This window comes from Macadamia integrifolia, unplaced genomic scaffold (genome assembly GCF_013358625.1).
Source record: "Macadamia integrifolia cultivar HAES 741 unplaced genomic scaffold, SCU_Mint_v3 scaffold2224, whole genome shotgun sequence".
NCBI classification, from domain to species: domain Eukaryota; kingdom Viridiplantae; phylum Streptophyta; class Magnoliopsida; order Proteales; family Proteaceae; genus Macadamia; species Macadamia integrifolia.
The window spans coordinates 55,913-78,350 of NW_024868578.1; the positions used below are offsets into that span (position 1 = coordinate 55,913).

The 22,438-nt window shown below is 40.8% G+C and overlaps 1 long non-coding RNA gene across 1 annotated transcript; it reads left to right on the plus strand.

The window, feature by feature from the left end:
• Nucleotides 1-3,731: 3,731 nt before the first annotated feature.
• On the plus strand, nucleotides 3,732-10,542 carry LOC122066085. The gene is made up of 2 exons (XR_006136226.1): nucleotides 3,732-3,776; nucleotides 10,193-10,542. It is a non-coding gene; the product is annotated as an uncharacterized LOC122066085 (long non-coding RNA).
• Nucleotides 10,543-22,438: the final 11,896 nt, after the last annotated feature.

The following is a 22,438-nucleotide window of genomic DNA, read 5'->3' on the forward strand; positions in this document are numbered from 1 at the left end:
AAAAATTGGAATCTAGCATTTGGTAACATTGGTCTATTTTTTCGTTCTATTAAAATGAAACGGAAAGAAAAACATATAGAAAAGGAATTGGAGAAACATTTGAAACAATGTATTGTCAACCCTAGACCATTGCAATTGAAACAAAGTAGTGGAAAAAAAATATAATTCCTGGTAAATCAAGAAAGGCTCAATTAACTCTTTTGTCATCCTTGTTTTCTAGCATCAACAAACTTGAGAAGGAATTCTCCATCTCTCTACCTTCTCTCCTCCTCACAGGATCAATGTTTTGTCAAAGATCCTCATGGATTAGGGCTTCCTGATCATTGCCTCCAACAACGAGACCTTAATTCGTGAGTATCTTCTTCTTTGAAAATATAGCTTAGATATTTTTTTTTAGGAGAAAACCTAAGCGACCAGCAAGCCATAGATCTATTAGGGTTTCTCACCTCCAATTCAGTCCTCTCTCTCTCTCTCTCTCTCTCTCTCTCTCTCTCTCTCTGTGTGTGTTCTCTCCACTTGGTTCTAGTTGTAATATTATTAGTTTGCTTCTGTCTAGAATAGAATTGAGGGTTGTAATTTTATTGTTTTCTATGCAGCACTTCAATAAAATCTTTAATGTGAAGTTGTTGGCCAGATCTGGGAATGTTAATTGTACTTGATGGATTATGTGCCTTAGGGCCCGTTTGATAATGTTTCTATTTCAAGAAATGGCAAAAACGGAAATTGCCATTTCTAGAAACAGAAACGGAAAAGGTGTTTGATTATTAATTTGAACAATCTGTTCCGTTTCAAACCCTAACAAAATCAGGCGAGGCCCGATGTATCCAGGCATTCTTTCCTCTCCAACTGCTGCAACAACGGTCAACGTATGACCACACCTAGACCCTTGCCCATCCTCTTTCTTCTCGATTAGGGCATTAACGACCTAATAATTCGAAGCAGGCCTCGGCCTGGCTACCTCTACTGAAGCTTATTGCACCTGATTTTGTTGCGCCTGTAGTTGAGGCGACTACTGTTGTTGTTGTACCTAAAGTGGTTGTGTTTGTGGTTGTGATTGCGGGGGCTTTGTAACAGCTGATTGCTCAGCCCCACCAACCTGCTCTCCGTTCCTGTCCAAAGACGAGATCGCCCCTCCCACCAAAGGTACATGGTTCTGAATAGGATTATGATCATTCTCTGGCACCATTAAAGAATCAACATCTATTGCTTCTAACCTTTGATGTTCTCCTCGGCTTTAAGATCGGAGTTAATCGTTTTACCAGATTAGCATTCCTCCACAAAAGCCCACCAACATATTGAATCACACCAAAATTATTTGAAGAAGAAAGGGCAACCAAACGCTTCCTCGGATCGCCTATTTGACTAGAACATAATGTTACAAAGAAGCAGCTTTAGCTAGTGGGGGTTTAAATGGCGAGCTCCGACCCAACAAGAGGACTGAGGTTGGGACCATTGCCATCGGCACCCGAGGCCATTGCAATATCGCCCAACTTTTTGGGTACCAAAGCTGTTCCCTGAAACGGCGAAACAAGTATGACTTGTTTCATCATGTCCGTTGCTAGGAACATAAATCACCATAAATTTTGATTTCTATTTATGAAAACAGGAGAAACGGAACGAGTTTGTCAAACGCTTTTTGTTCCGTTTTTGTCGTTTCTTGACACAAACAGCAGAAACGCGTCTCTTGAAACGTTATCAAACGGGCCCTTAGTGTTTTATCGTAGTTACCATTTGTACACTGAACATCACTGGGCTATACAAGTAAGGGAGACCCACAATTTAATTAGTCATCATGGGAGATCTTGTGGTTTAGATGTGAGTTATATGAAGCAATTACAGGTATAGTTGTCTAGGTGTCGCCTAGGCGACGACTTGGCGTCTAGGCAATTTTCCTGCGGCCTAGGTGATAATCGCGTTATCGCACTACATGTTGCCTTGTGTTTTGGCACTTATTATGCCAAATATCATTTACTAAAGATATTATTCATAAATAAACAAATACCCCCTATTTAAATCCAATAAAAATAGTTTAAAAATGAAATTTCAAAAGGATAAAAAATCAACACCCTAGTCCAAGAACAAAAACTGGATTTTGGTTATAGGGGCTATTTTCAACTTTCAAATACTGGGGTTTTTTATAATTATGAAAATTTTATAAATCCTATCAAGTTAAAACATTTATAAAAACCAAAGTCTAGTAAAATAATCTTTTGTTTGATATCCATAAAATTAGTTTCATTCAGGTTATTTTAACAGCATTCGTGCACTTTAGAATAAGTTTGATTAGAGCATAACTTTGTTAATTGAACTTAGATTTAAGTAATCTTAGGCTTGTTAGAAATCTGGTTTTGTGTTATACCTAATACAAGAAGTCCCATGTAAAAATAAAATGATTTGACCAGTCAAACTTATTATAGAACAATAGCATTTTTCTATATGTTATTTTTTATGACTTAATGTGACTTAATGTTGATTTTTATGATTTGATGTAGCTAAATGTTGATTTTTAATGACTTAATGTGGCTTAATGTTGATTTTTTATAATACAAGGTATATGTAGCTTACTAAATAATGTTAGAAAATAGGAAAAATAAAAAATAACACTTGATCGACTTGTTTGTATAAAGGCGGGTGCCTTTTCACCTAAATGCTTAGACAACCCTCCAATGCCTTGGTTTGCCTTGGCTTCGTGACAGCTATGATTACATGCATATAGTATATGGTAGGTTCCACAATTGCCCCATTGAGTTATGATCTCTATAGGAGCCCTTGGATGGTACTTGCATGTGTACCATGGGTCCTGCCATGTTTGTTTACTGATGATCATTAATAATAAAAGCTATATAGTCAATTGGTAGTGGCATCTTTTTCTAGTATCCACGTAGTAAATCATTAATTTAGTCTCTTTTAAGAGATAATGAACCCCTGACACAAATTATGGTTAAAAGGCAATTAAATTTCTCTCATTATGTATTATGTAATTATTTTTTGAGTTCTGTTGGATGGCTCATTTAGGTAGGTTTGTTTTAGGGGCCTCATACCCACTGTGTGGAAGGTAGGATGGGCCCCAAAATCTTTGAGTAGGCCTTTACTAGTTTATCTACTAGTTGTGATGAAGTGGTTATTTAGTGGCAATATCATACTGATTTCTAAAAGGTTTAGGGGGTGTTTGGTTCGAATTTTTTATCGAACCACATTCTAGGGATTCAATTTCTCATTAAAATTAAACCGTTTGGTTCCTATTTTCGAAAAGCTGATCCGGAGTCGTGGTGTCCAATGGAATCACACACTTAAACTGAATCTGCGACTCAACTGGATTAACATAGGTTAATCCAGGATTGAGTCAAGGAATTTCAGGGTTGTTATAAAAAGCCTAGATTCACAGTGATTCCAAATTATCGGGTTTACCCTCTTACAGTGAAATTCGATCGCAATTCTTAGTTGAAACTGAAAAGCAAGGCGATTCGAGGTGAGATTTCTCTTCTTCTTCGCCTGTGTTTTGGTATCCCACGTTTACCCTCCTTCCATGATAGACGATCGCACCTAAGAAGAATTTGAAAACCGAGTTGATTGAAGGTGAGATTTCCCCTTTTTCTGTGTTTTCTTCTTATTTAGATTATGGAACTTCGGTTTCTATTTTTTAGGTTGTTAACTTCATATCTAGGGTTTACCTTACATTTCTTCTTCAATGCGTAAGATTTTTTTTTTTTTTTTTTTTTTTTTTTGCCTTAGACGATCAACTGACGAAGGTAGTGAGAATCCGTCTGAAGTATGAGGTATGGTCCTTTTTCTTTTTCAATCCTAGATGTGAAACCCTAAACTCTGTGTTTTTAAGTTTGAGAGGTAGCATAACATCGATTTCCCCCAAAAGGCGAAGGAAAATCATAATCTTTGCGGCTACTGTTGTTGTTATAGCAGTAGACCAGTATATAAAAAAATATCTGAACAAAGAGCCATCCTTAAATTGTATCCAATACTGTTGAAACCTCCAAGTGTCGCAACTCATCATCAAATAACAAGTAATCAAGTAGATTTTACCCTTATTTCAAGAACTGCATCGAAGCCATAGATGGATCACATATCCCTGTGTGGGTGCCTATAAGCAATCATTCGTGGTTTTGTGATAGGAAGGGTGATATTTCTCAAAATATTCTTGCTGCCTGTGACTACTTCTATTCTTTTTGGTTGCGAAGGGATAGTATCAGATGCCTGAATCTTAGACAATGCATTGCATAGAGATGGTGACGGGAAGTTGGTAGTGCCACGACGTAAATATTATCTTGTTGATGCTGGGTATGCTAACCAAACGGGGTTCTTGCGGCCATACCGAAACATTCAATACCACCTGAAAGAATCGAGAAATTGTGATCAGTCACCAAGTCATAAAAAGAAATTGTTTAACCTTAGACATTCACAATTGAGAAACGAGGTTAAACTTTCATTTGGCCTTCTGAAGTCAAGATTCAAGATCTTCAAAAACCAACCAGAATATCCTTTCAAGACACAAGCAAGAATTGTGTTGATGTATCTAACCAGAATATCTTTTCATTTTGGGTTAATGTATCTAAGCATGGGAGTGAACCACCTGGTTTAAGGGGTGATCCTTGACCCCGACACCTCTCGGAGCTTGGGTGAGTGTCATTTCAGCTCCTTTGGTGTGGTTGCCGAGCTCAAACCAAGTCAGGAGTGCTACGGTAACATTTGTGACCAAATGTATAATTAGGGTTTTCACCGTTCAATTATCGTATCTCCCAAATAGCTCAGTGGAATCGAAACTTCTTCGATTCAAAATGGAGGTAGGGAGACCCTCTACAAACTCCACAAACAAAATCCTGAAAGTCGGGCCCAATCCGAAAAACCCCAATTTTGTGGGCATGTTCCTAGAACTCCACTGTAAACAGCCTGGGATGAATCCAGTGGCATATTTCCATTGAAGCTCAGGTTCATATGAGCTCTCTACCAAGCCCACCGAAAACACCACTGATATTTTCTGTGGATTTGGGCTGATTCGAGTGGGATTCCTCCTTGTTTCTAGTGACCTTCCCAGAACAATCAAGGCTAACAGTGCTTGTACCCTTGGGGGCAGACCTTGTGGGTCCCCATCTAGTGTTTTTGACACCTGTTAACGTCCGATTACTTTTGTACCTAAGATACATGCATGTACAATGAGATCAAAAGTGAGTTGAACACTCGATGATATACTTGGAACCCAATCCAACCAAGTACAACTAGGTAACAAATAGTTGACTTTTGTTTTTAGAATGTTTAATTATTTTAGAACTGCTCAAATGTGTTAGAATTATAAATTCTTTTAATTACTAAATTTCATATGTGAACCTCATGATATGCTATTTTCATTGAATTGTTATGTTATGAAATTGGCATTGTGATATGTGATGTATGTTGAGACATGTGACGAGATCTTATGTGACCGATGGTGGTTCCGGTACCGTGATCACCGTGTGGATGTTGCATTTATGCATTAATTATGTACATTAGATTAGATATATTTATGGATTATACTTTGTTGGATAACCCAGTAGTGGTATGTTTGATGAACCTTTCTGGAATACCACACCTGCGATACGATCTGATTGTTATCGAAGGCAAAAAATAGTGCGGCGTGGCCGATTGTGATTCTGGTGCCGTGGCTACCAGGAGGGGCTTATCAGTGGTTTTCTGGGTGATCGATGGTCACATTCCGAGATCGGCATGCTCCTAATCACGACTAGGGTTTGTATCACTCGGTTATCGATGTGCGAGTTCTGGAACCAAGGATGCATCCTAATGTGTCGTAGTAGCATTTACCAGGCTTAGTTGTGTGCTAGGTGGTTTAATAATCAAATGGGTTGCATCATCTGAATTATGGACTATGTGTTTAATTTTGTACTCATGACATCATAGATTATTATATTTATGATTGATTGTGCTTGGTTGTGCATGAAACTCAGCCCTTCCTAAGCTAGTTGGAGCTCAGCCCTCGTATATATTGCCTTTTAGATGATTATGCATATGATCTAGATTATGCCTGTGACAGCTGTGCATACACGGCACCCTGAGTTGCATGGTCTACTTTTGATTACTTTGATACCAAACTGGTTATTGGTGTTCTTTTGTAGCTTATTATTTATAAGTCTTGGATATTTGTAAATGAATAACTTGGTTATGGATATACAGTATCATTAGACTATTCCCCATTTTAAATTATGATCCGCTATTATATACTCTGATTCCATTGCTATTATGTTTGTGGCTCGGTGTTTTATGGTTGTAAATGTTAAGGTATTGCTATCAGATATTCTAGTAGGCATGTAAGACAGGTAAGTGTCTTACTCACATCGCTGGTATTCTTAAGTATTATTGGGAGCAAGGTGTGACACATAAGATCTAACTTGATTAAATTTTGCAGTATCTTGGTCTTCCTAGGGCTCCTTATCTGTATGTTTAGATTAATCCTTCTTGGATTAGCAGTGAAGCATCCACTCATATCCCTTATTCTAGGAACATACCTTCACGTACTTCCGCGAGCGGGTCTAAGGATTGTTCTGGACATACCCATACTACACCATGGATTCACATTTATGGCTTTCCTGGACATATCATTATAGATGCTCGGTATCCTAATATGATCCCTCTACAAGATCTATCTTAAAAACACCTAGGGGGGATAGGTTTTCTCGAGAGTACTTGACAATATTTTGATTTATCACAACTTAGACGAAATGCGAAATTAAAGTGCAGAATCAAAATGACAAGACACAAGGATTTTATAGTAGTTCGAATTATAATCAAGTCTACATCTACTCCTCTCAATACCCCTTGAGAGATTTTCATTTTGTGTTTTTTTTACCGGGCAAGAAACAAGCATTTACAACCGTCTTAGTTATAGGTCAAGTGTAACCAACTCTTGAGTCCAAGTAATAGCAACTTACAACGTCATAGTTTCGGGTCAAGTGTAACCCACTCTTGAGTCCAAGCAAGAGCAACTCAATACACTCTTGAGTACTAACAAGAGAACCGAAAGTAGAGAAGAAAATACTAATTAAAAGAGTAAAACAATATTACTCGTGTTGTGTAGAACAAATACTCTTGTGTAATCGTGCAAGTGAATGAATAGAATGAATGATTGGAACTTGCACTTGAAGCTTTCAAGTGAAAAATGGCTTGAATGCTTTGAAGCTTCTTCCTTTTCTTCTCACTTTTAGCTTATAGCTATACTCTCAATCTCTCTTTCTTTTTGCAATATAATGCTTAGTTCTTGTATCCACAAATATGTCAAATGGCTGTGTGGAGAGGTGTCTAAAACCATGCATAAGAGAGGGTACTTTTAGCCAAGAGAGTGAATGAGAGAGTGTTTAAAAAATCTTCCGACGGATCTATTTTGCCCTGATCCCGATTCCCTGATCCGGAGTCAAAATAGTCGTTTATGACTATTGAGTGTTTTAAGTTCTATCCTGATCCAGATCTCCAGATTGGAGATTTTTCAATCCGGATTGATCCGGATCTCTGGATTCCATCTGGATTCAACCTGACAGAATACGGATGCCTCTGTCTGTCAATTTCTGACAGACAATGTAATCTGAATTCTCAATCCGAATTGAGAATCCTGATCCGGATTACACTGAAAATGAATCTAGATTGGGTTTGAAGGAAGTTCTTTGGTCCACCTTTTTCCAGTCTTTTAGGACACCTGTAGGGGTATTTTGGTCATTTTCCTATAGTCCTCTAAATGGATTTTACAATGTGTATGCATATATGCGTGTTTATAATTTTATATGCATATATTCTTCTTAGTCTTCATTCTTGTCTTCATTCTTGAGAAATTTCCAATGATTGATTGATCTTCACTCTTGAGACTCCCCAGAGCATTGATCGCTTTGATCTAGGTTTTGTTGATGTCCTTCACTTTAGTGTTCTTCGTCTCCCGAGCCGATCAGTATGCTGACAAGAAGGTTAGTAGTTGCACTCTTTGTTTGTTATCACTAAAACATGAGTGTGATACCCTACTCTCTAAACACGATCTAATTTCTCGGTTGGTTCGATTTGGTCTTGTAGGACCTAAACCCGAGTGAGCTGAGGCATATACCTTATGGAACATGATGGCAAGGGTGAGTTGGCCAGATGAGTTGGAGTCAGTGCCTAGTGAAGTCCGTGTGCCCAATCCGTGCACTTGCACGTATCATTGGGCCATATACGCACAATAAAGATACTTGACTGTATTTTATGTTAAGTATGCACGTTAACCAATTATCGAGAGTGAAATACGTGTCGAGGTCGAGCCCCATAAAAAATCCCAATGATTCAGCTAAGTTTTGGCCAATTGCTGGGTGGTCATGGGTGGGTCGGACCCACCAGTGTGACCTACCACTCTGGTCATTAGATATTTTGACCCCACTATAAATAGCATTTATTACCTTTCTTTCACCTCATTTATTGTTTTACATGGTGGGTGAGAAAGTAAAGAAGAGAGAACAAAAGAAGAAAGAGGAGAGAGGAAGGAAAAAGAAAATGGGGAAGAAGATGATCGTTGTGCGTCATCGGGGTCAGATCTCTTGAATCCGACACCGGATTAGCGACCCTCATCTCAAGATCTACATTTTGAGGTGAGTAATGATGGTATTCCTAAACCCTCACGAAACCCTAACTGAAATCATATGATTTGGGTAGGAATCCTGTGGATCTTGTTACTATCTCTTGAGAATGTGAATCTAATGTTTAATAAAGATCTTACATATTGTTTATGAAGAATTTGGAGGAAGACTTGCAAGATTTGTAAAGCATTTGTTGATCTCTTGAGCTAAAGAGAATATTTGGGATTTTGAGATGATCTTGAGCAAAGAGGTAAGATCCACGCTTAAGACTTTGGATCGACCTTAGATCTATGTTAAAATCACGAAGTGGAGCCTTAGATTAGTGAAAAATGCGATCGAATTGACCTGTAGTGGTTTCCCCAAAGCGGGATGAAGAATGGGAGAAAACAACAACATCCCAATTTTGACTAGTGAGTGCCTAGGAATGATCAAACCCACCATCCCGTAGGCTGCTGGCTTGACTGGCGAGCAAGACCGATGGGCGACCTAGCCCACCGGTCCAAACAAAGTCTCTAGGTCGAGCGACAACCAAGGACTGGTGGGTGCCTTACCCTTCGGTTGACCCACCAATCTGACTTCTCGGATCCCAATTGGGCCCAAATTTGTCGGGTAACCTACTCTAGTGATTCTAAACACATTGGGATCATTATACCTCATTGTTTATGAGCCTAAAGTGGAGATATACTAAACCCAACTCTTTTTATGATAGGTTGTACTAGAAGCTCACGTCATCACACGCCAGATCTTCCTTGTACCAAGGGTGATCTTTGTACACAGCTAAATAAGTGGGAAGAGGACTTTGCATCATATCATTCTGGGTCTAGACTAGTCATGTCATCATATTATTATTGTGTAGACTAGTCATCCATGAGTGCCATTGCATGCATTAACAAGTGCATTATGAAATTCAATTATGATTTAACATGTTGATATTTTTAATTGCTAAATTCCTATTCTTGCTTGTGATATGAGATGGATGACTTTAAACTATTGAATATGATGCTTTGCGAGACTAGATGTCGTAGTTGGCTTGGACACGAATGCATTGGTGGCCCATAGAATGGGATGCGGTGGCACTATACAGTCGTACTATCTCACATAGGAGAATGCGGTTAGGAATGACATATCCCTCTACTACGACCTTTCCCAACAGGGGTTTAGGTTAGGTATATCACTGGGGGAACGCCCGAGGTTGTGTACCAATGGTGGAAGTTAGAAGACGCTCGACTGATCATTAGGACTGTCGGTAACTTTGGTGATATAACAAAGTGCCAATCGTACTTCTTTTAAATTAATGCAGGGCAAGATCCATTTTACTTTAATGCAGGGCAAGACCCATTTACTTTTCCAGTACCCACGACTGGCCTTCTCTGGTAATCCTATGGGCGTATTGTGAGATGGGGTTCATGGCTCATACCCAGAGCATACGCACACTGTGGTTGCGAATGGCATATGACCTATAACTTAGAATTATTGTCTACGTGGATTAAGATAATAAAATGAATTGCATGCATATAGGTTCATTTGTATTGCGTATGCTTGTTTGGTCTTTCTTTACTTACTGGGCTAGTGAGCTCATCTCACGTGCACACCATTTTTAGATGATCTTGCAGGTTATCCGATTAAGGAGTTAGAGTCGAGACCCACTGTGGAGTTTCCAGTTGGGGACAGATGGATCCTTAAAGATCTTAGGCACGAAGCTGAGTGCCCGTGTAAGAGTTTTGTTACGAGACAGCAACACTGATACCTACATAGGATTCTTTTTTATTATTTTGGAAATATTACCCCTTTTGTGCTCTAGATATTTAAATTATATTTCTTGTGTATATATCACACCGGCGGGCCCAAATGTAAATGTATTATGTAATACAATTTGGGTATCAAGATTATTAGCGTATTTACAGGTATGTACATGTAAGACTTCCGTTGAAATGCAGGATTTCCTTGACTCTGTGTGTGTGTATACTCTGCTATGGTTACTGTATCAGATGATCCTGGCATGTTTTAGGTATATAGGTGTTAACTCGATCATCAATTTAATTCTGTATAGAACGGGGTGTGACAATGGTGGTATCAGAGCCTAATGCTCTACCCATTCACATCATACAAGTTAGATCCCATAGAATCTTATAATAGGACCCTGGGGTTGGGTAAACATAAAAGCCTTAAAGGAATAAAATCTGTAATAAGATGAAAAAGTCTAAATCATTGCATTTCATTTCATGTATGAGTGCAGAACTCAGAAAGACTAATTGGTCAATTTCATAAACCATTAACTCAAAATTTAATAAAAAATTTGGTAGCATAATAGTGCTATATTGAATTCCCAAAAAATTTTACACAAGTGCACCTAATAATCACATACATAAACATAATCACAAACGAGGGTGACACACTATCACCACCAAACCACAACAGAATAAATCAAACAAGTGAAACCATCCAAGAGTTATAAACATCCACATAAGTACCATCAAGTTCCCAACCATAGAATTGTTCAGAATATATAACCACCAAATATCAAAATCACTATAATCAAACATAGAAGGAATAAAGTAGAGGAGGATTTGTCGCTTCATTGATCATCGTTGAGCATAGTAGATGAACTTCCTCACTTAGGCCACGATTTATAATGGAATTGGTAGTCAAAAAAGTTTTAATCGATCATTTATCAAGACTACCTCCCTTTGCACTCAGTGGAAGTCAGCAATGATGCCCTTGGAAACTTTATCTACGTCCTCTATTAAGGTTTGGAAATCAGTCTCCATTCTCCCCGGTCTATGCTGTATCGCCAACACCCAGGTGACACTCTCCTCTACCTGCTCGGAAATCCTATCTTACCCTTCTTTCAGGGCACCAATGCTGTCCATCAACCTCTGAAAATCAAAAGCCCTATCGGCATGTGGTGGAGCTCTAAAATGTGGATCAGTAGCCCTAGACTCTAGAGGCTCCTCCTCGAGGATCTCATCCTCGTCAATCTCCTCCTCGTCTGGATGAGAAAAATAATCCTTATCCTCCTCTCTCACATACTCGGGCTCCATGTCATCTGGCACATGCTCATCAGCCTCCTGTGGTGCCCCCATTAGCACTGGCAACCCGATCCTCTTCAAGTTCTCTTTAGTGAACTTGTCCCCTGGGTATTACCCTTCCTCACCTGTCAAATCCACTTGGAAATACTCAAACACCTTGGTAAGAGACCTACCATAGGGGAAGCCAGAGTCATTGGGGTGAGCGGCATGGTACTCCATCGTCTTCATCATAATGTAGGGGAGGCAAAGTCGGGAAGCACCCTCTTCCAAAGCCACAAGAATGCAGTAGGCATGGTAGGCAGTCATAAAGCTTACCTGGTTCCTGTGGCCCGCTCTAGGAAGCAGGTTAAACTGAGCCAAATGAGCAAACACACGGGCATTTGCATTATAAGCAGTCTCGGACAAGGGACGTTCCTTGTGCCCACATATGGTCTCAAAGATGCTCTCTTGCATCTGGATACTCAAACCAGGACCCACAACCTTGATTCTCGGAGGATTGTAGAAATGGGCACCCTCAGCTGAGATACCCAGAATTTTCGCCAATAAATTCATCGTCAGAACAATGTCTACCCCCCTCACCAGACTGGTAAAGGAGTACTCCCCATTCCTAAAAGAGACCTCCAAATTATAGTAGAAGTCCCGAACAAGGTCCTCGTGGCATAGGCTGTCGGGGTAGAGCATGTGTTCCCAACCCAAGGCCATGAATTTCTCTAACATCTGATAGGCACTGAAGTCATCGGTCACAACGGTCTTCTCCATCATGGCCACCAGTCTTGTAGAGAAGATGGACCAGGCAATAGCTGCCTCAGTATTATGGAATAAACTTTCATCAAAATCTGTCAGATCGACAGGAGGGTTCCTTACGGGCCGAGCCCATGATGAAGAAGAACCAAGGGGTAGCATTCCTTCCCCAGGAGGTAGTAGTCTTCCTCCTTTTAGAGGAGGAGGCAGTCTCTTTATCCTTTCTATAAGACATCCTGAAAATACCAAAGAGATGAGTAAGTATAATGAATAAGGAATAAGAAAAGAATGTGATATGCAATATTTAAAAAAAAAAGGGGGGGTGAGATGAACCCTATGAGAAATGACATGGATAATAAAACCCCGAAGTGCAGGGATAAATACCAAAATGCAATGATATTAAAGGAATGAACTTGGAAGGAAATGAAAATCTTGTGATAAGGAAGTGGATGAGTGTGAGAACCTACTTAATGCCCAAATGCAAATTGAAGGGAAGTGATAAGTACAATGATGGAAATGGTTACAATTGAATCAAAGAAAAAGGATGGAAATCCCTAAACATTTGATTGAAGACAATGGAGATTATGCATGAGTAAAAGTGGAGACAATCTTAAGGGAAAATTCATGTATCCCCACAATGAAATTATTCAAACTATTTTATGAGCCATTGATAGAGAATGAACAAAATGATACTTTCATTCATAAGAGAAAAGTGAAAAAATGGAAGAAAAACCCCAAAATTTCTAAAGAAGTGATCATAAAAAAAAAGGGTTATGTATATCAAAAGAAAGGAAACATGTTCACACACAATTGGAAATGGCTACTCTACTAATCAGTGTGTGCAATGAGAGTGAAGAATAACATTTGAATCATCAATTTGAAACAAAGAAAGGAAAATGAGAATAAAACCCAAAAATGGAGAAATTAGGCAAAAGTTTGAAATTTTCTCTATATAATCGGTCAAGCATGACAAAAAAAAGCAATGGAAATCACAAATGAACTACTACATTGTCAAGAAACAAACTTTTCATGAAGAAAACGGGACAAAAGAAGAGATTCTAAGATTCCACCATGAGAGAACACTGAAAACATCCTTCTCAAAGAGAAAAAAGGAGAAGGAGAACTTACCTATGGATTTGAGGAGTTGAAATGGTGAGCCATTGAGTAGAATCATGGGTTGAGGCATTGGAATGGACCCCCAAATCGCCCTAGTTGAGTTTGGAAAGAAGAAGAAGAGGAAGTGACTCGAGACCGGCGGTCCCCTGCCCAACCTTGCTCATCGGTCTTGCCCACCTGTCTGTGTTCCAAGGCTCAGAATGGCCTGTGTTTGGAAATTTTAGTGTTTCATGCTTAATGGTCCCCAATTAGGTGCCATTAGGGGTGTTTATGTCACACCCCGATCACATTGAACCGGGCCAATGACTGGGTTAACACCGGTTAACCCAAACCAGCCAGGATCATCTGATACTGTATTCCACCACAGCATACACACAACTAATATAAGCTCATCAGATCAGCGGAAGACTAGGTTTACCTGTGAATGTTCCCATAATACTTGATACCCGAATTGTGATACAATAATTATATACATGTGGGCCCGAGGGCATGATATTTACACAATAAAAGTACAATTCACATATCAAGTACATAAAGGAAACCATCAAAATAATCAGAGTACACAGCTCGGCTCGGCATCAAAGGCTAGAGCTCAGCTAGGCATCAAGGTTTGAGCCCGGCTCGGCATCACATGGTAGAGCTCAGCTCGGCCTCAGAAGTGGAGCTCAGCTCAGCATCAGAACTGCGGTCCCACAGCACAACTCTCGCACGAGCAGTCAATGCCGTGCTCTAACTCTTCAGGGGCCCACCAGTCCTCTTCGGGGAACTCGACTGTGGGACCCACCCCGTGCTCTTCAGATGTATGACCTGAAAAATCATCTAAAAAGGGGGGTACCCGCGGGATGAGCTCACTAGCTCAGTAAGTGGTAAGATGGACCACACAGCAGTCCACACATCAAAACACAATCATATGCACTACATGCCATGCAATACATTTTAAATCACATCCACCTAAGCAACATTACTAAGTCTTTGGTTTAGTGCTACTACAGCCACAGTGCGCGTATACTCCGGGTACGAGCCGTAAACTCCATCCCGCGATATGCCCATAGGGCTGTCGGAGAAGGCCCACCGTGAGTACTCGGAAAAGTAAAAACAATTCCGTCCACCGCCTCTCAACAGAAAAGTAAATGACTGAAATTAAAGGTGCTGACTCCAGCAATTTAAAAGCAGTACGATTGGCCCTCTTGAATGTACCACCGGGGTTGCCGACTGTCCTATTGACCCGTCGGGTGTTATGTCTAACAGCCACAATGACCCGACAACCGCGACCACTGCTTCCCCCCAAATGGTAACCCAACACCTTAACCCCTATTGGGAAGGGTCGTAGCACGGGAAGGTGAAATCCTAAACCGCATGCTCCTACATGACAATAGTACGATTGCATAGTGCCTCCGCGTCCCATACCACGGGCCACCAATGCACTCGTTTCCAAGCCAACTACGGCATCTAGTCTATTAATGCATCATGCACAATGATGTCAATATTCAATCACATAAGCATCTCATCACTTGGCATTTAGAAAGTAAACATAGCACACAAGCATAACAATGTGAGGATGACTAATCTACATAGCAATTTCATGATGGCATGACTAGACTAGATACAAGTAAATGAATGCCAAACAATGCCTTGAAACAAGGCCAAACGTCCTCTCTCCACTTACTTGTAGTGTTCAAGGATTCCCATTCGGTACGGGTGAGATCCGGTGCGAGAAGCGTAGGATTTGGTGAACCTAACATAATTAAACGGGGTTAGTACTTCACTATTTTGGAATCAAAATTAACGAGATCTGATGACAAAATCATGTTTAGAACGTTAAAAGAAGGTCGCACATCCGATTTGGGTCCAATTGGACGTAAGAATCACACTCGGGGTCTCTCAGGTGGGTCAGACAGCCCACCGGTCTGACCCATCGGTCTGGCCCACCGGTTTGGACCGACGGGTAGGTTGGGCCACCGGTTGGCCCACCGGTTGGGCCAGGGGGCCCTGCTAAGACCGACGGGCAGGGTGGCCAGCCAGTTAGCCCACCAGTCTGGCCCGCCGGTTGTGCCTGAAGGCCCTGCCCTCTCAGGCGGGTACTCACAGGCGGGCCAGATGGCCCACTGGTCCTACCCACCGGTCTTGGCGGGAAAACTGTTGTTTCTTCCCAACTTCCTCCATTCTTTGGGGATTCAAATGGGGCTTTTCCCAACTCATTCTTCACACTTTCAATGTCTTATAGGAGGGTTCTAACCTAGATCTAGGTTAGATTCAAGTGATGGGAAACCATCTTACCTTCTTTGCTCAAGAACACCTTCAAACCCTCAAAATCACTTCAAACCCATAATGCTTCTCCAACCTTGTCAATACCTCTTCAAATCCTTCAAGATCAACACATAAATCATCCATTAAACCTTAGATTCATCATTTCAAAGGGGATTTACAAGATCTCAAGAAACCCTACTCGAATCAAGGGTTTATGCTTGGGTATGGTGAATATTTAAGGAACCCAACTTTGCTTACCTCTAAATGTAGATCTAGAGTTGAAGATCACTCTTCCGACGCCGGAATGGGAAGATCAAGCTTCGGCGCCGCTGAAATCCTTCTCTTCTTCCTCTACCTTCTCTTCCCTTCTTCTCCCCTTTCTTTTCTCTCTCCTCTTTACTATCCTCACCAACGTACGATTGTCATAAATGAAAATAAAAGAAAATCATAAATGCTATATATATATATATATATACTTCCTAAATAACTAAATAGTTCACATGGATGGGTCACTCAGGTGGGTGGGTGCGCCCACCTGTCCGCCCACCTGAGGGCCAAAACTTAGGATTTTGACAGAGTTCGGGCCTCGGCGCGAACCCCACCCCTGGCATACGATGTAGTATACGTATATACCTTAATATATGGCTACAATACCTGCTTTATTCGTATATGACCTTATGGTAGGTGCATGTACACGGCTTAGGTACTCCCGTCTCTTCTGGCACTGGCTCGAACTTGTCGGGTCAGCCGGTGTTTAAGGTCACCCTTGCCATCATAGTCCATAAGGAGCCCGCTTTAACTCTCTCCGGTTCAGGTCCTGCATAGTTAAACCGGGTCCACCGTGTAATCAGATCGGGTTTAAAAAGTAGGGTATTACAGTTTCGCTGCGTAGTTAGTTATTGTTGGGAATCCCAACTATGCATTGATAATTAATGTGGGCGTGTTTGGTCATGAGGTGTGGTGCATCAATGTAAACTATGATATAAAATGCATTTGATTGTGAATATATATACAAATGTCGTGGCACTCAATCAATGCTTACATTTTGGAATAATCCAGGTACAAAATACCATGGTATGCACGAGATCCAATGGTCGTGCATGTGGTACCTCTCGTGGTCAACCACCCATTTCCCTTTGTCCTCAACCCGTGGGGAAATCCTCACATCTACACCACAAGTGGATTATGATCCGGAGGAAGTTCAGGGCAACCCATCCGTTAATGAAATCCCGGGTCCCCCACATGTCATCACTCCTGATGATGTGGCAACCCTTTTACAATAGTCGCAAGGGGCCTTTTAGCAGCAACAAACTTTTATGGTTGCTATGCAACAATACTTGAACCCTGCTCTTCAGGGTCAGCCTCCTAGAGGGGTTACTCCCAGGACCCTCCATTAGGGACAGGTGTTGGAGTACAACTTGGAGGAACATCGCCTGGGGTTACACCTCAAGATCAACTAGGAGGTACCCTTTCAGTTCCACCATATGTCACTCTGCCATTTATAATGCCTCCACCCTATCCATACTATCCACCTTATCATCTACCAGCCACCACTATGGTAAAGGTGGTGGAATCTTTTAAGAAGTATATGCCACCCATCTTCACCAAGGTGAGTAATGACCCATTGGAACTAGATCGGTGGATCTAAGAGTTGGATAAAGTATTTGATATAGTAGGATGCATAGAAGCACAGAAGCTTATATGTGCTGGGTTACAACTTAGAAATGAAGCTGATTCTTGGTGGAAAGCTTCCAAGCATATACTGATGGCAACTCACCCAGAGCCTACTTGGGAGCAATTCAAGGAATTGTTCTTAACAAATTACCATCCCAAAAGTTTCAGAGACCGCAAGGAAGTGGAGTTTATGGCACTGACTCAGGGAAGCAAAACTATTCTGGAGTATCAGCAACAATTTGAAAGTTTGTTCTATTTTTCTCCTTGCCATATGAGGACAGCTGAGGAAAAAGTCCAAAAATTTCAGAAAGGGCTAATGACATCTATTGGTACAGTGCTGGAGGGGTTGGACTTAACTGAATATACACAGATTGTGCAGAAAGCTAAGACAATGGAAGATAAGAAAAAAGGAGAGCCCTCCCTTACACCGGGGTTGTGGAAGAGGGCAAACTCATATGTTGATTCGTGTGGCTAGAGTAAGAGCTTTCGTGGGTCGTACTCTTATGGTCTCACCTATAGATAGCCCTGCAGGACTTCGGGTTATCCTTCCCGACCGGCTAGTGGGCTGGGCACTGCATCATTTCGCCCGAACACTAGTTTGGTGCCTACGGTTCTGAGACCCCCTCATCCTCTAATTGCACTAGGAACAGTACAGAGATCTCCTGCTCCGACTCAGGCACCATTGTATCAATACTATAATTGTCATTCGTATGGGAACTTCACCAAGGATTGTCAATACCCAGCAGCGACACAGCCTAATAGGGCCCCTATTCATAGACCTGCATTGACTGAGGGAAACCAGCCTTAGGGAAGGATGTATGCCCTAACAGCTGAAGAGGCTGAAGCTAGTACTGAAGTAGTAGCAGGTACATTTTAATAAAAGGACTTTGTGATTTAAATTTGAGTAACTTGTTATACTTATATGCAATGCAATGCTAGGTGTCTTATCTGTATCAGGTATACCTACATATGTCTTATTCGATTCCGGAGCTTTGTATTCGTTTGTGTCTAAGAGATTTGTTAGAAAACTTGGTGTGCCATCTAAGACATTGGAATGCAAGTTAGTGGTTAGCACACCTACAGGCATAGTAGAACAGTTGAAAGAACTCTGTGGGCCGTGTTCAGTTGAGATTAATGGAAAGAAACTAGATGCCCAGCTTATCAAATTCAACATGTAAAATTTTGACATCATTCTGGTATGGATTGGCTATCGGCTCAATGAGCAAATTTGATGTGGGCCGAGAAACAAGTTAAAGCATTGGATGATAAAGGAGAAGAGCTTGTGAAAGGTCAAGGCGACCTAGAAAGACTATTATATCTACCTTATAGGCAGTGAAATTATTAAAAGATGGATGTCAGGGCTACATTGCATCAGTTCTGAATGTGGATGCGAAGGTTACTCCGCTAGAAGAATTAGAGGTAGTTATAGAATTCCCTGATATTTTTTCAGATAATCTAACCCGGCTACCACCTGACAGAGAGGGTTGGAGTTTGCTATTGATCTAATTCTTGGAGTTGCCCTAATGTCTAAGGCTCCGTATAGAATGGCACTAGCCGAGTTGAAGGAACTATAGAAACAATTGCAAGATTTGTTGAAAAAGGGGTTTATACTCCCAAGTGTGTCACCTTGGGGTACACCAGTCTTATTTGTCAAGAAGAAGGATGGTAGTCTGCGTATGTGCATTAATTACTGGGAACTAAACAAGTTGACCATTAAGAACCGATATCCGTTGTCACGCATTGACAACCTATTTGACGAACTACAAAGTGCTAAGGTGTTTTCAAAGATTGATCTTAGATCGGGTTACTACTAGCTTAAGATAAAGAGCAGTGATATACCAAAGACAGCTTTTAAAACCCGATATAGTCATTATGAATTCCTAGTGCTGTCATTCTGGTTAACCAATGCACCGGCTGCTTTTAATGGATCTAATGAACCGAGTGTTCCATGATGTCCTTGATAAGTGGGTCATCATTTTCATCGATGACATTTTGATTTACTCAAAATAGGAAGAACATATAAAACACCTGAAAATGGTGTTACAAAGATTAAGAGAACAGCAATTATATACCAAATTCAGTAAATACGAATTTTGGCTCAAGCAAGTTGGATTCCTAGGACACGTGGTGTCTGAGAATGGGATCGAGGTGGACCCAGACAAAGTAAAAGTTGTAGTAGAGTGGGAGGCACCTAAGATTGTAACAGAGATCAGAAGCTTCTTGGGCTTAGCAGGCTACTACCAGTGCTTCATCAAAATTTTTTCTCAAATTTCGGTGCCAATGACTAAGTTGACCGAGAAAGTTGTAAAGTTTGAGTCGTCAGAAGAATGTGAAAATAGCTTCTAAGAGTTGAAGAAGCAGTTAGTGTCAGCTCCTATATTGACCATTCCAAATGGTACAGGTGGGATGACAGTCTATACTGATGCATCCAAGACAAGGTTGGGTTGTGTTCTCATGCGACACAGCAAGGTGGGAGCATATGCATTCAGGCAACTCAAGAAGTATGAGAAATACTACCTCACTCATGATTTAGAACTAGCAGTAGTCAAATTTGCTTTGAAGATCTGGCGTCATTATCTGTATGGGGAGAAGTGCAAGATCTACAGTGATCACAAGAGCCTTAAATACTTCTTCACCAAACGAGATTTAAATATGAGGCAGAGAAGATGGCTTGAGCTTATGAAGGATTATGATTGTGATATCCAGTATCACCCGGGTATGGCTAATGTGGTGGCGGAAGCTCTAAGTCGAAAGGCTCAAACTCTATCACTTTCGTACTTAGTTGTCAGTCCATAATTAATACAGGAGGCGATACTGATAGATGAAATTCTCTTATATGAGGGAGCAACATTGGAGCTTGAACATTAGTCAGATAATGTTAAGCAGTTGACTATATCCTTGTCAACCTTATAAGTACATCCATCCATCAGATAAGAGGTGGTAGTAAAACAATCTTTGTATCCTGAGCTGCAAAGGATCAGGCTAAAAATTCAAGAGTAGACAATGAATGACCCTAACTTCACAATAGCCAACGATGGAGCATTACTATTTCAGGACCGGTTGTGTGTGCCTGATGACATGGAGATACAGAATAAGATTGTGAAGGAAGCACACAGTTTTGAATACTCACTTCATCCTGGAAGTACGAAGATGTACAAGGACCTTAAACAAAGCTATTGGTGGCCAGCAATGAAGACTACTATTGCCTTGTATATAGCGCAATGCCTCTTGTGTCAGAAGGTCAAGGCAGAAAGGCATCGACCATATGGTACTTTGCAGCCACTCCCCGTATCGACATGAAAGTGGGATAGGATTACCATGGATTATGTCATAGGACTACCCCATACACCCAAGGGAATGGATGCAATTTGGGTGATAGTTGACAATCTTATCAAGATTGTTCATTTGATTCTGATTAGGGCCAATTACTCTATGGACAAGTTAGCCCAACTTTATATGGATAACATAGTCCGTTTACATGGAGTACCGATAAACATTGTGTCAAATACAGACCTGAGATTCACATCTAGATTCTGGAAGAGTCTCTAGCAAGCATTGGACACACAAGTGAATTTGAGTACTACTTTTCATCCACAGACAGATGGGAAATTAGAACATACCATACAGGTATTAGAAGACATGTTCAGGGCCTGTGCAATGGAAATGAGTGGCAGTTGTGAAGAATACATACCTCTTATGGAATTTTCTTATAATAATAGATATCAAATCACCATTGGGATGGCTCCGTAGAAGGCATTGTATGGTAGAAAGTGCAAAACACCCCTATATTGGGATAAAGTAGGCGAACGACGAATGCTTGGGTCGAAAATAATACAAATGACGTGTGACATGGTTGACGTCATTTGAGAAAGGATTAAGGTAGCACAATCATGCCAAAAGAGCTATATAGATAATCGTAGGAAAGATATTGAATTCTAAGAGGGGGAGAAGGTATTCCTTAAAATCTCTCCTACTAAAGGGTTGCATAGATTTCATAGGAAGGGCAAGCTAAGTCTGAGGTATATTGGCCCATTTGAAATCTTGGCTCGAGTTAACTCCATAGCATATATGTTGGCTCTTCCATCTTCCCTCAGCAATGTTCACAATGTGTTCCACGTGTCTATACTAAAGCGGTACATCCATGATCCATCACATGTGCTGCCCGTGGAACAGAAATATTTAGAAGCTGATATGACCTACGAAGTGCAATCTGCTGAAATCCTAGACCAAAAAATAAAGACTCTTCGCAATTGCTCCATCACTTTTGTGAAAGTTCGATGGGCCAACCATTCACTTGAAGAAGCGTCTTGGGAAAAAGAAGATGATATCCAAGCCAAGTACCCTCATCTTTTCAGACAACAAAGTACTACAATTTTGAAGACGACATTTTTAAAGGGGGGTAAATGTGATACCCTACTTCGATTTGGTCTTATAGGACCTGAACCCGAGCGAGCCGAGGCATGTGCCTTATGGAACATGATAGCAAGGGTGACTCTGATCTCAGGATGGCCAAATGAGTTGGAGTCGGTGCCTAGTGAAGTCCGTCTGCCCAAGTCGTGCACTTGCACTTATCACTAGGCCATGTATGCACAATAAAGGTATGTGGTTGTATTCTATGTTAAGTATGCACGTTAACCAATTACCGAGAGTTAAATACGTGTCAAGTTCGAGCTCCATTAAAAATCCTAATGATTCTGTTAAGTTTTGGTCAATTGGTGGGTGGTCATGTGTGGGTCAGACCCACCAGTGTGACCTACCACTCTGGTCATTAGATATTTTGACCTCACTATAAATAGCATTTATTATCTTTCTTTCACCTCATTTATTGTTTTACACGGTGAGTGAGAAAAGTAAAGAAGAGAGAGAAAAAAAAAAGAAGAAAGAGGAGAGAGGAAGGAAGAAGAAAATGGGAAAGAAAATGATCATTGTGCGTCACCAGGGTTAGATCTCTTGAATTCAACACCGGATTAGTGACCCTCATTTTGAGATCTACATTTTGAGGTGAGTAAAAACGGTATTCCTTAAACCCTCACGAAACCC